The 14,177-nt window shown below is 47.9% G+C and overlaps 1 long non-coding RNA gene across 1 annotated transcript in view; it reads left to right on the forward strand.

Annotated features, from left to right (window-relative positions):
- Nucleotides 1-14,177, forward strand: part of LOC306668296 — a 547,020-nt gene that overhangs the window by 386,495 nt on the left and 146,348 nt on the right. The window lies entirely within an intron of this gene.

Genomic DNA, 14,177 nt, shown 5'->3' on the forward strand with positions numbered 1-14,177 from the left:
CCTGCTCGAGGTCACCCTGAAAACAAGGAATAGTGAAGGTTTTAGGCTTCCAGCTCCCTGGCTGCCCCACCATATGCTGGACTCAGTGATGTCCTTCATGTCCCTTCAGAGGCAACACTCCAAATCAGCCATAGCTTCCTATCCTGACCCCACCCCACTGGCCTCCTTCCCCTCAGTTCCCCTCACCTTGGGGTCCATTAGCTTGCTCAGGGTTTTGGTTGCCTGAAACGCTGGCCAGTTCCCTTAATGACCCATTCCAGGTATCCAGCTGGGTTCCCTGAGGCTCCTCTTCTGGGATAGGGCCGGGGGGCTGGGAGGATATTGTGACCGCTGCTCTCCAGGGACTGACCTGACCTGGCCCCGCGGAAAGCAGACGCTGTCCATTGCACTTCCTGAAGAAAAATGCAGCTTGGGGCTGAACCCCCGGTGCCTGGATTTATGGGCAGCCTTCCCGCATCCTGATTCCGAGGAGCTTCAGGAGGCAGCTGTTCCTTACTATTTATTTTGCCAGGAGTTTTTAAGAGGCCTCTGTGATTCCTGTCACTCTGCAGGACAACCCGGATCCAATTTGCTGAAAATGTAGATTTCCTCTCATTTACTGCTCTCAAGCTGTGGGCTCCTTCCCTGTCCTGGAGCAAAACCCTTTCAAAAGATGCCATCTCCAGGGAGGAGGGGGCTTTGGGAGGGGAGTTGTCCCAGCCACCCCCAATTAGCCACTTCTACAAATTAGGAGGCAAATTTGAGGAGCCCCAGGAAGCTGGAGTACCAGTCAACCAAGACATGAGAGAGGGAAGAGCAGGGAGATGGGGGCAGGCAGCCTGCAGCTCAGGGTTTGACTCCCACAGCCTGGTCCTCCTGCAGCAGTGCTGAGAGGCAGTGCACTTTTAGAGGCGGAGCCTAGTGGAAGGTGATTGATCCCTAGGGGCAACGCCCGCTGAAGGGAGCCTGGCATCTCCCATGACTCTCTCTTCCACGCATGCCTGCTTGCCACTCTCACACCTGCTCCTGCCGTTGTGACACCATTGGCCATGAGGCCCTCACCAGAGACAAGCACATGCTGGTGCCATGCTCTTGAACACCTAGAACTGTGAGCCTAATGAAACTTTATAAAGTATCCGGTCTCAGGTATTCTGTTACGGCAACAGAAAGTAGATTCATACAGATGCCCTCAGAGCAGCAGTTCTCATCTTTGACATCAGAATCACCTGGGAATTTTTAAATTCCCAGACACTACCCATGGAAATTGTGATTTTTATGAGTCTGGGGTATAACTTGGGAATCAGGATGTTTGGAAGCACCCTGGGTGATCCAGCATGCAGGATTAGAGGCACCCTAGAAGATGTGTAGCTATGAACAAGCAGAGATAGTCCCTATCAAGAGAAGTTGACCAAAATTTGTGAATGGGCAAAAGAGACTCTGGGCGGACTCGCAATGGGGGGCCTGTGTTTCAGGGGTTGCCTGTTATTGGGGTTCTGTACCTTTGATAGTCTATTATGAGGCTCTTTGCAGCTCAGCTAGGGGAGGAGCTAAGCTGTAATGGGAGAGTTCTGGTCTATGACTATGCAAAAGGGTCTCTTCCCACAGAGACACAATAGGCTACCTTTTTCTTTTTTTTAGTTGGGTCGTTTTTCAATTGGAAGTTGCTGGACTGGCCTCAAACTTGCCTAAGCCTCCTGAGGAGCTAAGATTACAGATGTGGACCTCTGCCTTCAGCTTACAATGGTTTCTGTCCTCCAGAAAAGGTGACTTTGAATGTGACACTTGATTGCCCTGCAGGACATTGACCAGATTAGCTTTATTAACAAATTTGTTCAATTATTCCTTTTTTTGTTATTCATGCATATATAAATATATTGCTCAAGGAAAAGAACAATATAAAACCATATGTCTGAATACATAGTATGATCAAAAATAAAAAAGCAAAGTTTATATTTTTTAAAAAACTGCAAAGAAATATACCAAAATAACATAAGTGGCATGCCCGAGGTTAGAATTTAGGAGATTTTAAAATATATATTTATATACCTTTTCTTGGTGTTTTTTTTTTTTTTTTTTTTTTTTTTTTTTTGCAGTGCTGGGGATTGAACTCAGGGCCTTGTGCTTGCAAGGCAAGCACTCTACCAACTGAGCTATATCCCTAGCCCTCTTGTTCTCTTTTTTAAAAATATTTTTGGTTGTAGATGGACACAATACCTTTATTTAACTTATTTTTTTAATGTGGTGCTGAGGATAGAACCCAGTGCCTCATACATGCGAGGCAAGCGCTCCACCACTGAGCCCCAACCCAGCCCCTTTTCTTGTTTTCTCAATAAAATCTGACGCTGGGTTTGGTCCCCAACATACACACACAAAGAACATGGGAGGGATGAAAGGTTCCAGCCTTCCTGATTGCCTGTGCAGTTGGCTGATTTTCGACATCTCCTTCCCACTGGTCTTAACATCTCATTGGCTTCCTCATTAATTCACAAGATGAATAAAGCTATTTACATGTATTCGTCTTGTATCTGAGAGTCATGCTTTCAATTTTTGAGAATGGTCATTTGGCTGCTGCCAAGGGAGATTAGAGTGCCCCTTCCTCCTGGCTCCCTCAGCACCCTCCACCCTGCCGTGGGCCCTCCCACTGCGCTGCCTCCCCTGCTGTCCCTCCCCAGGGCTGTGGGGACTGCATTTGACCCTGCTGTTTAGGTCTTACAATGTTCGCATCCTCTGTACCCAGGGCAGGGCCCTGTAAAGAGGAGACGCTCGGTAAATATTCCCAGAGGGCCTGCAGAGACACCAGCTCAGTGCCATCCGCCCCAGACTCGCTGCTAAAAGACACACTGAGGCAGTCAACATTTGAGAGTTTATTGGAGCAAATAGGGATTCATGCAGGACCATGCTGCACATGGCCCAGGGCTCCCAGGAGTGCATGGGGGACATCTGTGGAAGTGAGTAAAGGAAGCCATTTGATTGGTTAGAGTGGGCCTTGGAGTGCCCAGTTGGCTCGCTGGTGGCTTCTGGTGGGTGAAGTCCCGTTAGAGGCTAGTTGGTGGTTTCTGAAGTTTCCTCTGGTCATTGCCCCGCAGTGGCTTTCTTAGCGACACAAGGCCCTGGAGCCACCTCTGCATTAAAGACCCCAGGCCTAAGTTTTTGACTTCCCTCTTTCATCCCCAGGGTTTGACCACAGGGGTGGCGACCCTGCACACCTGTGTGCAGAGGCCCATCTCCTCCCACGTGGCTGGCTGTTCTCTCTTCCCTTCCCGCTAGTCTTCTCTTTCCTCCCGAGAACGTTAACTGCGACTTCTGGAACTCTCTTTCCACAGGGAAGTAGCTCCACTGCCTTTCCAATTTCAAGGAGCGCTGTCTTTTCTGTCGGTAGGGATGACTTGGCGGTGAGAACGGTGACCAGCTCAGGGGGTCTGTGTCCTGTTAGGGTGAAAGAGGGACCAAGGCCTGTCCATTGGCAGAACCCTCCTAAACAGTGCCACCAAGGCCTGGGGTCAGGAGCCCATGGAGGTGAGTCGCCAAAACCCAGCTGCTCCCCACACCTTCACCGTTCAGCATCTTCAAAGCAGTTCCGTTATTTTTGGTCTTTTGCTTGTCCTTATGAATTTTGTCACCATCTTGTCAGGCTTCATGAAAAGCTCCATTGGAGTTTTGATTGAAATTGCATTGATTTCTTGCATTCACTTGTGGAAAAGTGACATCTATTTAATGTGGAGTCTCCCCGCTCGTATGTGAATATGAGGAATCTCTTTACCCTCAGAAAGCAGGTTCATCTTCTCCCTGTGGGTGTGGTGTATGGTCTCTGGGTGCGACAGTAAATATTTCGTCATTTTTAATGGAATCCTATTTTTTAAAGTAAAGTTTCCGTTTGCTCTAAGTTATTGTTGTAGATTGACTTACAGTGGGATGACAACCTAATAACCCATCCTAAGTTGAAAATAGTCTAAAATGTGCTTCATGCAGCTGGCCTTGTGCCCATCAAGGCTCAGCAACTCAGGGCACTGTGGAGCACCAGCACTGACCTTTGTGAGTGGCAGTGGACTGGAAGCTAAGCTCCCTGACTCTGCCCAGAATCGGTGTCTTGCTGACCAGAAAAGAGCAAAATTCAAAATTTGAAGTAGGGCTTTTAATCAACACACATTGCTTTTGGATCATTGTGAAGTCAAAAATCATCAAGTCAGCTGGGCATGGTGGCACAGGCTTGTAATTCCAGCAGCTCAGGAGGCTGAGGCAGGAGGATCATGAGTTCAAAACCAGCCTCAGAAATTTAGTGCAGTGAGACCCTGCCTCTAAATAAAATACAAAAAAGGGCTGGGTATGTGGCTCAGTGGTTAAGCACCCCACCGTTCAATCCCTGGTACCAAAAAAAAAAAAAAAAAATCATTATCAAACCATCATGAGTTGGGGACGTCTATGTTTGTGTTTGCTCCATTAATTACTGTTGCTATGGAGGTATCATTCTTCTTTGCAGTACTGTGGATTGAACCCAGGGGTGCTCACTTGCTCTGTTTCTCTCTCTAATTATATCCCTAGCCTTTTAAAATTTTTATTTTGAGACAGGATCTCTAAATTGTGGAGGCTGGTCTCAAACTTCTAATTCTGTCTTTGCCTCCCAAATAGCTGGGCTGTCAGGCCTGTGCCACCCCACCTGGCCACAGGCCTTTTTATTTTTATTTTGAGACAGGATCTCACTAAGTTGCCCAGATTAGCGTTGCACTTGGGATGCTCTTGTCTCAGCCTCCAGAGTGGTTTGATTACAGGTGTGCACTACTGTGTCTGGACTCCTAGTAATTCTAACAGTTTGTAGAGTCTCCTGAATTTCCTATGCATCTCATGTCTTTTTCTGGTCTTACTGTATTGGTCGATGTGTTCAGTAACGTGTTGAAAAGAAACGGGGTATCCTTGTCTTACTTAGGAATTTTTTAAATTCTTTTTTTTTTTTTTTTTTTTTTTTGTAGTTGTAGATGGACAGCATGACTATTTTAATTATTTATTTTTATGTGATGCTAGGGATCAAACCCAGTGCCTCACATGTGCTAGGCAATGCTCTGCCACGGAACCACAGCCCCTGTCCTTTAGGATTTTAATGCCACCATTTCTAAAATTTTACCACTGAGTATATTTATTGTAGATTTTTAATGTGTCCTGTTTATTGTGTAAGAAAGTTCCTTTCTAACTCCAATTTGTTGTTTGTATCTTTATTTATTTTTCATGGTGCTGGGATTGAACCTCGACCCTTGTGCTCTGTCACTGAAGTATGTCCCCAGCCCAAGAGTATTTTAAGTCAAGGAAGACTGTAAGTTTCCTTAAATGTTGTTTTCTGTGACTATTGAGATGGTCATTTTGATAATCAGTTTTTTGTCACCATGACAAAATATCCACAAAGAACAAGTTGAAAGAGGGAAGCTTTATCTTTGCTCCTGGCTTCAGAGGTTCCAGTCCAAGGTGGGCTGGCTCCATGGCTGCTGGGCTGGTGTCCAGGCAGAGCATCAGGGTGGAAGGGATGGAGAAGGAAGGCTGTCTGCTCATGGAGGCTGGGAAGTAGAGAAAGAGGGAGAAGGAAGGGGGACAAGACACAGTCCTCAAGGGCACACCCCCAGGACTACTCCCTCCGACAGCTTCCACCCCCGCAATAATACCATCACATTCTGGACCCATCGATGGATCCACCCAGTGATCGATGATGTCAGAGCCCTCAGGACTGATCACTTCCCCTGAACCACACCTCTGGACACTGCTGCATTGGAGACCAAGCCTTCGGCCCACAGGCTTTGGGGAACATTTCAGACTGGCACTGTAAGAGTCATAGAGCTGCTCTGTGATCTAAATAACATCAAGACGTGATGTATTCTTTTTGCATTCCTGGGATGAAGTGTGATAAATTTAGTTTTCTCTCTGCTGAGTTAAACTTGCTGTTATGTCATTGAGTTATCATGTACCTCCCTTCAGAAGTGAGCTGGTCTTTGCTTTTCTTGCTACTGCTTTTATCTGAGTTTGGTTTTAGATTAGATTGGGGAGTCTTGTCCTCTCCCCTCACCTCCTTTTTTTTCTACAACTATGTTTTTTAAAGATATGGATTGTCTATTCCTGGATATATGGGGAGGTAGGGAAACTTATGAATTGGATCAATTTCTTTGGCACTAATTCTTTTATTCAGATATTTAAAAATCTTTAAGTATGATGATTTATCTTGGTTTAGCAAATTATTTCATCTAAATTTTCAAATACATCAACTTAAAGTTGTTCATAATATTTATATGTAATTTCAAAATCTCCACTACATCTGCAATCAAGTTTCCTCTTCTATTCCCGATCTTTTAAATCTTTTTTCTTGTTTTAGTTTGTTACACCTTTTCTTTTTTTTAATTGGTTTTGGCTTTGGTTTGGATCTCAAAGGTCCCCCAAAGGCCGCTGTGCGAAAGGCTTGGCACCTGCCCACAGCACTGTTGGGAGGTAGTGGAAACGTCTGGAGGCGGAGCCTGGTGGAGGGAGTCAGGTCACTGTGGGCGTGACCTTGAAGGGATGTGGGACCCTGACCCCTGTCATTTCTTTGCCTACAGTTCCATTGGCATAAGGAGTCCAAAATGACCAGCAGTTGAAGCAGTTTCAAGTTCAGTAGAACTCTCATGATGTCCTGGTGAGAACAGTTGCCGCCTCCCCTGCCCCCAGCTACTAAGACTTGGAATCTAGCAGAGCCCAAGTTTGCAGAGTTGGTGAGACAGCTGTTCCTGCTTCCTGGGCAGTGGCTCTAAGTCTGCACTCACAGCCCTGCATACGGATCATCAGTTCAGGGTATCCACAGTATACTAGTGGATGCAACCCTGAGTGCAAGACACTGCCCCTTATCAGATGCCTTGGAGCCTTTAGGGGACCCTGGACTGTTCTCTGAGCTCAGATGTTTCTAGACAATGGATCTCACAGCCATGTGCACATATCACACCCCTGTTGTGTCTAGAAGTTGGAGCTAGGATCAGTCACCAAACCTTTCTGCCTTGACCTCTGTTTCGGCAGCACGGACCCAGAGATGCCTGCCCCACAGGAGGGTGAAGTGAAATCGTGTCTACAGACACTTTGTGCCCAGCACAAATACATTCTCTATGAACGGTAGTTTTTATTCCTCCATCTAAGTAAGCAAAGGCATTTGCTGGGGAAAATTTGACTTTTCTCTGGAGCATCATTCAGAAGGACACTATGTGTAGGGGCTTGAAGCCACAAGACCTGTCATCAAACATGGTATTTCTGATGTGGTTATTCCCAGACTGTCCCATAGCTTCTTGGATTTTCAGTGGACCTTGAGGAGAACATTCTCTCCAGCCCTACACCATGTCCTCTATCATCTGCTACATTTCTTTTTTTTTTTTTTTCAGTTTTCAATCTATTAATTAATTTTTTATTGTAAACAAATGGTATACATTTTGATTCTCTGTACATGGAGTAAAGGCATACCATTCGTGTAATCATAAATTTACACAGGGCAATGTTGTTTGATTCATTCTGCCCTTTTTCCCCCTACCCCCTCCCGACCCACCCCTCTTTTCCCTCTATACAGTCCTTCCTTCCTCCATTCTTGCCCCCTAACCCTAACCCTAAACCTAACCCTAACCCTAATGCTAACCCCTCCCGCCCCCCATTATATGTCATCATCCGCTTATCAGCGAGATCATTCGTCCTTTGGATTTTGAGATTGGCTTATCTCACTTAGCATGATATTCTCTAATTTCATCCATTTGCCTGCAAATGCCATAATTTTATCATTCTTTATGGTGGAGTAATATTCCATTGTATATATATATATATATATATACCACAGTTTCTTTATCCATTCATCAATTGAAGGACATCTAGGTTGGTTCTACAATCTGGCTATGGTGAATTGAGCAGCAATGAACATTGATGTGGCTGTATCTCTGTAGTATGCTGATTTTAAGTACTTTGGGTATAGGCCAAGGAGTGGGATAGCTGGGTCAAATGGTGGTTCCATTCCAAGCTTTCTGAGGAATCTCCACACTGCTTTCCAGAGTGGCTGCACTAATTTGCAGTCCCACCAGCAATGCATGAGTGTACCTCTTTCCCCACATCCTTGCCAACACCTATTGTTGCTTGTGTTCTTGATAATCACCATTCCAATTGGGATGAGATGGAATCTTAGTGCAGTTTTGATTTGCATTTCTCTTATTACTTCATCTGCTACATTTCTTCTCTCCTCTGTGTCTTCTTGAAGTACAGCAGCCTCAGAACAAGGGGTGTGTGGTGTCTTATCACTCCTTTCTGCCTCCCGTCGATTTCTTGGCAAGCGACACATTTCCTGATGCCACGGAGCGGCAGTGCTGGGCATGGAGGGAGGCCCAGGTGCTGCTGTGAGCCTGGGTGGCATCCATCACCCTCTGCTGCTGCTTCCTGCCCTGTCAGCACAACAGGCACTTCCCGGCTCCAACTGCCGCGAAACTTCCTGCTTCCCTGCCGGGCTCTGTGGTGGGTCTGGGTCTTCCAGCGTGAGTGGAAAGCTAGCAGAGGGGTGATGGTCAAGGTCTGTTTCTCCAGCTCTCCTGCTCATGTGCAAGGGCTTCGGACCCACCACTTCCTCAGAGCCTGGCAGAAGCTGGCCCCACCACAGCTGCTGGTGATGGGAAGGAGAAGCTGGGGAAGTCTTCAACTTCCTGTCCCCCTCTGCCTTCCACTATTAACAGTGACATTGCAGAAGGAGACGCTGCACTGGCAAGCACTTGCTGAGGTGGCCCAGGGTCTTCAGAAGCCATCAGGGCTTTGCTTGTGGTTGGGGCTTATGGGTGCCTGGAGGTGATGACCTGCTGGGATGCTCCCAGGACCAGGAGGAGCCCTTGTGGGGAAGCTGATGGGAGGATCTTCTGCCTTCTTCTGTAATTTTCTTCTTGCACTTGACAGCTTGCTCAGGACAGACACAGGAGAGATGACAGACTCCCGAGGCCAACAGCCCTGTTCATATCCTGGATCCCGAGCTGCAGCCAATGAGATCCTTGCTTCCAACTCTTTACTCCCTCCTGGTAATAGAGTGTTAGATTCTTGGCCTTGGACATGTGACTTTACAGAGTGGGCAGAGAATGTGCCAGGTGGGAGGAAGTGACGTGGAGCTGGCCTCTAGTGGTGTCCTATGCCTCTGCTTGTCTCTCTTGCACTTCCACCAAAAGATGCTGCTGGCAGCCGCTGTCCCAGAAGGACGAATATGGAGCTAGCCTGACCCCATCTGCAGCCTGAAGATGGTACCAGCCACCTCAGAAGCTGCCATGAGAGGAACACACCGTGGCAGAGGTTGGCAGACTTCTGTAAAGGGCCATAAGTCTCTGTCACAGCCCCTAACTCAGATGCCGCAGACAACACATGAGCAGATGGTGTGTGTCCAGTCAAGCTTTATTCCCACACTGAAACTTGAACATCACATATGCAATTCGCCCGTGCTGCAAAACATTCTTCTTTTTATGTGTTTGTGTGTGATTGAAGCCAGGGTCTTGCTGAGGCCAAGCATGCTCTCTACTACTGAGCTGCACCCTACCCCTGAAATATTCCTCTTTTGATTTTTTTTTTTTTTTTTTTTCACAAAGCTCTGTGGTAGAGTGCTTGCTGGCATGTGCAAGGGCCTGGGTGAGAGTCCCAGCACTCCCAAAAAAATAATAAAGGGAAACATGAAGAATTCTTAGCTCTCGTTTTGCCCAGGACTGCCATAAGTCATTGAGGTTCACAAAGTTTCTTTGTTACTGATGAATGAACCCTTCTGATTGTGCAGTCTTGGATAGAATGCTTTATTGCTTCTAAATTTCAACTTTCTCATCATCAGAAGGAGGAGACAAATAGAATTCTTCTCACAGGATAAACTAAGTAAAATATAGGAAATGTCTTGTTTGATATGTTGTGATTTTATCCTATGGTACTGTAGCAGAAGGAGGGGAAGGGGAGGAGCTCTTCTGCAGAGGCAGCATCTCCCCACCCCCCACACACCAGGCCACATGCACAAGTCGGGCTCCCCGTTGGTAGTGCTTAGAGGCTGGGGTGCCTGCAAGGAGGGGCCAAGGTGTGGGGCTGCAGCGTGCTGCTCCCCCATCCTGCTGTCAGGACAGCCTTTGGAGGGCTGGATAGTGGGGGCAGCTGGAGATGGCAAGGCAAGTCCAGATCATGGTGCAGCTGCCCAGGAGGAGAGGGAGGGGTACTCCTGCCTGTATCTCCTGCACACATAGAAGGCAGTGTAGACCCTTGCAGACTCCTGTGAAAGACCACCACACGGAGCGGGGGCGGGAGTCAGGCTGCCGGGCTGCCCCAGGTGAGAGACATGTGAGGGGTTACATGTTCCTTCAGAACCCATGTTGAAATTTAATTGGCATTGTAACAGGACATCAGGGGGGACCTTTTAGAGGTCACTAAGCTATGAGGTCACCTGACTCCTGAGCAGATTAATGGTACTGTGGTTAAGTATCTCTGGGTTCAATCCCCAGTACCAAAAGCAAAACAAAGCAAGCAAAAAGATTTACCTGTAGCACTACTTGTACTCAGTGTAGAAGAATGCACTGATTGATTCCATGGCCCCGCTGGCTTTGCATTACAAACTCTCTTTGTGTCTCTGGCTGCAGTTCTGCAATGGCCATTTAAGGTCTTTTCTGTGCCTATCTGCTCCAACCTGTTCTCCACACTGGAAGACCAGGGATAGGCAGCACTTTCAGCCAGGGGTTACAATGAGGAGCAGGGAGTGGATTTCAGAGACACTTGGTTTGCAGCCTGCTACTTCTGTGTTACTATCCTTACAAGTTCATTTTTTAGGTGTATGTCCAGTTTTTCCCCTTAGCTCATATTCATAGAATGAACTTTTTATTATTAACGATGTACACCAACAAGGTGGTAAGACAAGAGGGACTTTCCCAGGAAGTGAAATCTGTACAGGCAGAGGCAGCAAGGACCATGGCACACAGTCTGTCCCTGGATAAGTGTATTTTTACATCTACTGTGATGTTCATATTAATTTCAAGACATGAAAATATGAGTCGGAAACAAGGAATTTTGAATATTAAGAATGTTTATTGTAAATTACAATATGGAAGTGCAAAAAAGAAAAAAAACGAAAGGAAAAAGAGACATTTCTCTGGACGCAGAATGAATGGAACTGGTAACTGACTGGCTTGGGTGCCCAGCACAGCCTGCTCTTCTCAAGCTTCTGTATCTGCCGGGCCCAGGAGCAGGAGAGGGAGGAGGGGACAGAGGGAGGTGACCTCATCAGAGCACTTCTGCCACCACCAGGGCTCAGTCTAAGTTCTGTAAATTGGTTTCGTGGTGAATCCTTGGAGGGTGTGGTCATACAACGTGCCAAGAACCCCCGCAGGGTGACATCAAGGTAGGCTCGGGTGGTGAGGTAAGAGAAGGGAGCATAGGGGGAAGTGATGAGCTGGTCCTACAGAAGACAGGGGGTGGGAAAGGCAGCCCAGGTAGCTGGGTCAGAAAACACCACTGGAGTGAGCCAGCCAGGAGCACAGAGAGCCGGCAGTGTGAGGGTGGATGGCTAGAGGTGAAGCTGAGAGGTAGGAGTGGCCTGGAGGGCTGGTGGCCTATGTGCTACAAGGACAAGGCCCTGAGGGGACTGATCAGAGTCATACTGTCTTTAGAGAAAGCAGCCCTGTCCACCCTTGGTTTCACTTAAAGAGCTGACTCAAGGGTGGTCAGGGTCTCAGCCAATCAGGGCCCAGCAAGCCCTGGCCAGCAATTTGTGCAGGGGCCCAGGTCTGAGCCAAGGGGCAGGACATGTCCTGGAGACTGTGGCTCAGATGTGAGTTTATGACCCAAGATGGCGCCTAGGCAGGATGGCTCCCTAAGGAAAGGAAAGGGCCCTCCCATCAGTCCTTGCCTGAACTCCTTTGTAGGGTCCTCTCCTGACCTTCTCTTGACTCTGCTGAGTGAAGGGGTATGTGACTTGGTTTTTAGAGCCATCCTAATGGAATAGGGCTGTCAGAGGAAATTCAAGGAGCCCAGTTAAATCTGAGTGTGTGTGTGTGTGTGTGTGTGTGTGTGTGTGTGTGTGTGCTGGGGGGGATCATATTTGGTATATAGTTGACATACTTAAAAAACAGGGTTCCCTTAACATTAGGGGAGTAGAATCTCTTGGGGGAATGAGACCTCAAGCTAGTTCTCAGTTTTATAGGATTAACAGACATACCAGAAAAGTAGGAGTTAAAAAGTGGACCAGTCTCCAGGGGCATAATGCAGATAAGACTCTTGGAGACAGGAGGGTGGGAAGTCAGCTCAGCCTTCTGGGACTCTGTGGACAGCAGAGATACCAAGAAGCCAGAGCCAGATGGACATTCTTTCTCTAGCAGAACCCCTTCCCCCAAGGAAAGCCTTTGTCTGTGTCTGAATTCTTTCTGGCCTCGTTTTTGTTTCCACTGACGCTGGATCCCAGGACCTGGAATCTGGTAGCCTACCACCTACTTTGCATGGTTTATCTAAGACTTAAATCAACCACATGCCCTTCATTTACTTTCACCAAATCCCGCAGCCCTGCTCATGAAGACCAGGTGGAGTGAGGGGCTGGTGGACAGACAGGGACCCCCCAGAGCTGGAGGACGAGGGTGATACTGACAGAGTGACCTCATGGACCCAGCGATCCAGACCAGACCCCCTCCACTCGCCCCACTTAAGGCTCAGGAGTTGAGATACAAGCCCTGACTGATGGAGTCCAGGCCCCACCAGCCTGCCCAACATGCAGGTGAAGTGGCAAAAAATAAAGACATATTCTTATATTTCTAAGGAATTTATGTCCATCACACTTAGAAAGCTTTCTCTACTTCTAGAATCTAAAAATATTGATCAGGTATTCCCTTAGTGCTGGGATGCCTTCTGTTTTGATATCTATGATCTAGTAATTTGGGTGTGGGGGAGCGGCAGTCTTGCAGCCCCCGCATCACGTGGGAGAGCCGTTCCCAGTGTGGCCCCACATTTGGCGTCAGACAGGGAACGTGGACAACTGGCCCTGTGATGGGGTAAGGTGAGCACCCAGAGACAGGGGTAAGGTGGGAGATGGGGGAGGAAGAGAGAAAGGAGAGGACCCTGGAGGAAAGGCTCTCTAGTAATGAAATAATTTGCTGTCTAAGTTTTGACGTCTAGAGAGTCTCATTTCAGGCTGCCACAAGGGCATCAGCGGATGTCAGCACTTGTGCACAAAGTCGGTGTCCACAATCCTGCGGTGCCTGAGCCCGGCCACAGCTGGTGCATGGTGATCAGGTCCCTGCCACTCAACACCCATGGGTCATGGTTGCAGGGAGCAGTGTTCAACCTGCGCGTCCTGGACAGGCCACCTTTCCCACCTGCTGGAAAGGCTTTGCAGACAGATTGCAGTGACATTGGGATAAAGAACAATAGGTTCCAGACTCGGTTCATCAAACTCCATCCCACCTGGAGCACGGCTCCCTCTGCAGGCGTACTCAGAGAGGGAGGTGTCTTATGAGGAGGTTACCGGGGTCCCTTTCAGCAGGGCTGCTGCAAGGCCTCCCGCAGACTCACATGTCAACCACCCTCAAGTCGCTAGAACCATATTCTGGCTTTCACCACAGGTGCCTAGAATGATGGGGGGTGGCTGTGCAACATGGGGTGGAGCACCCTACAACCTGAAAGAGTAGAGGGTGGAGGTGAAGGGTCAAGGGGCACCAGCCCCAGAGAGAGCCTGGGTTTCCTTGGTGTTCTCAGTGGCCAGGCAGGACACATTTCTGTCCACTGGTGACAACTTGCTCATGGGTCACCGTATTAGTCCATTTTTTGTTACTGTAATGAAATACCCAGGAAAGGCTAATTTTATGAAGAAAGAGGTTTGTATAGCTTTCAGTTCTGGAGATTCAAGGGGGTGGTGCCAGCAACAGCTTGGCTCTGGTGAGGACCTCATGGTGGATGGCAGGAGGGTGTGTAAGAGGGTGAGATCCTAAGGAACCTTCTGAGGGCACGACCCAATGACCTAAGGACCTCCCACTGAGCTCCACCTCTTAAAGTTCCATCTTTAGGTCGTCCAACTCAGGAACCTGGGGGTGAACAACTTGAGAGCATAGCAGTCCACTGGAATCAGGACAAACTTTGTTTACCACCTGCTCGCAAATGAAGGAGCGTTTGGTTTCCATGAGGCTAGAAAAAGTTTCTTTTCTTTCTTTAAATTTTTTTATTTGGTGGGAGACACAGGCGCTGTAAGCCGCGCCTCG

This window comes from Sciurus vulgaris (assembly GCF_902686455.1).
Source record: "Sciurus vulgaris genome assembly, chromosome: 8".
Taxonomy (NCBI): Eukaryota; Metazoa; Chordata; class Mammalia; order Rodentia; family Sciuridae; genus Sciurus; species Sciurus vulgaris.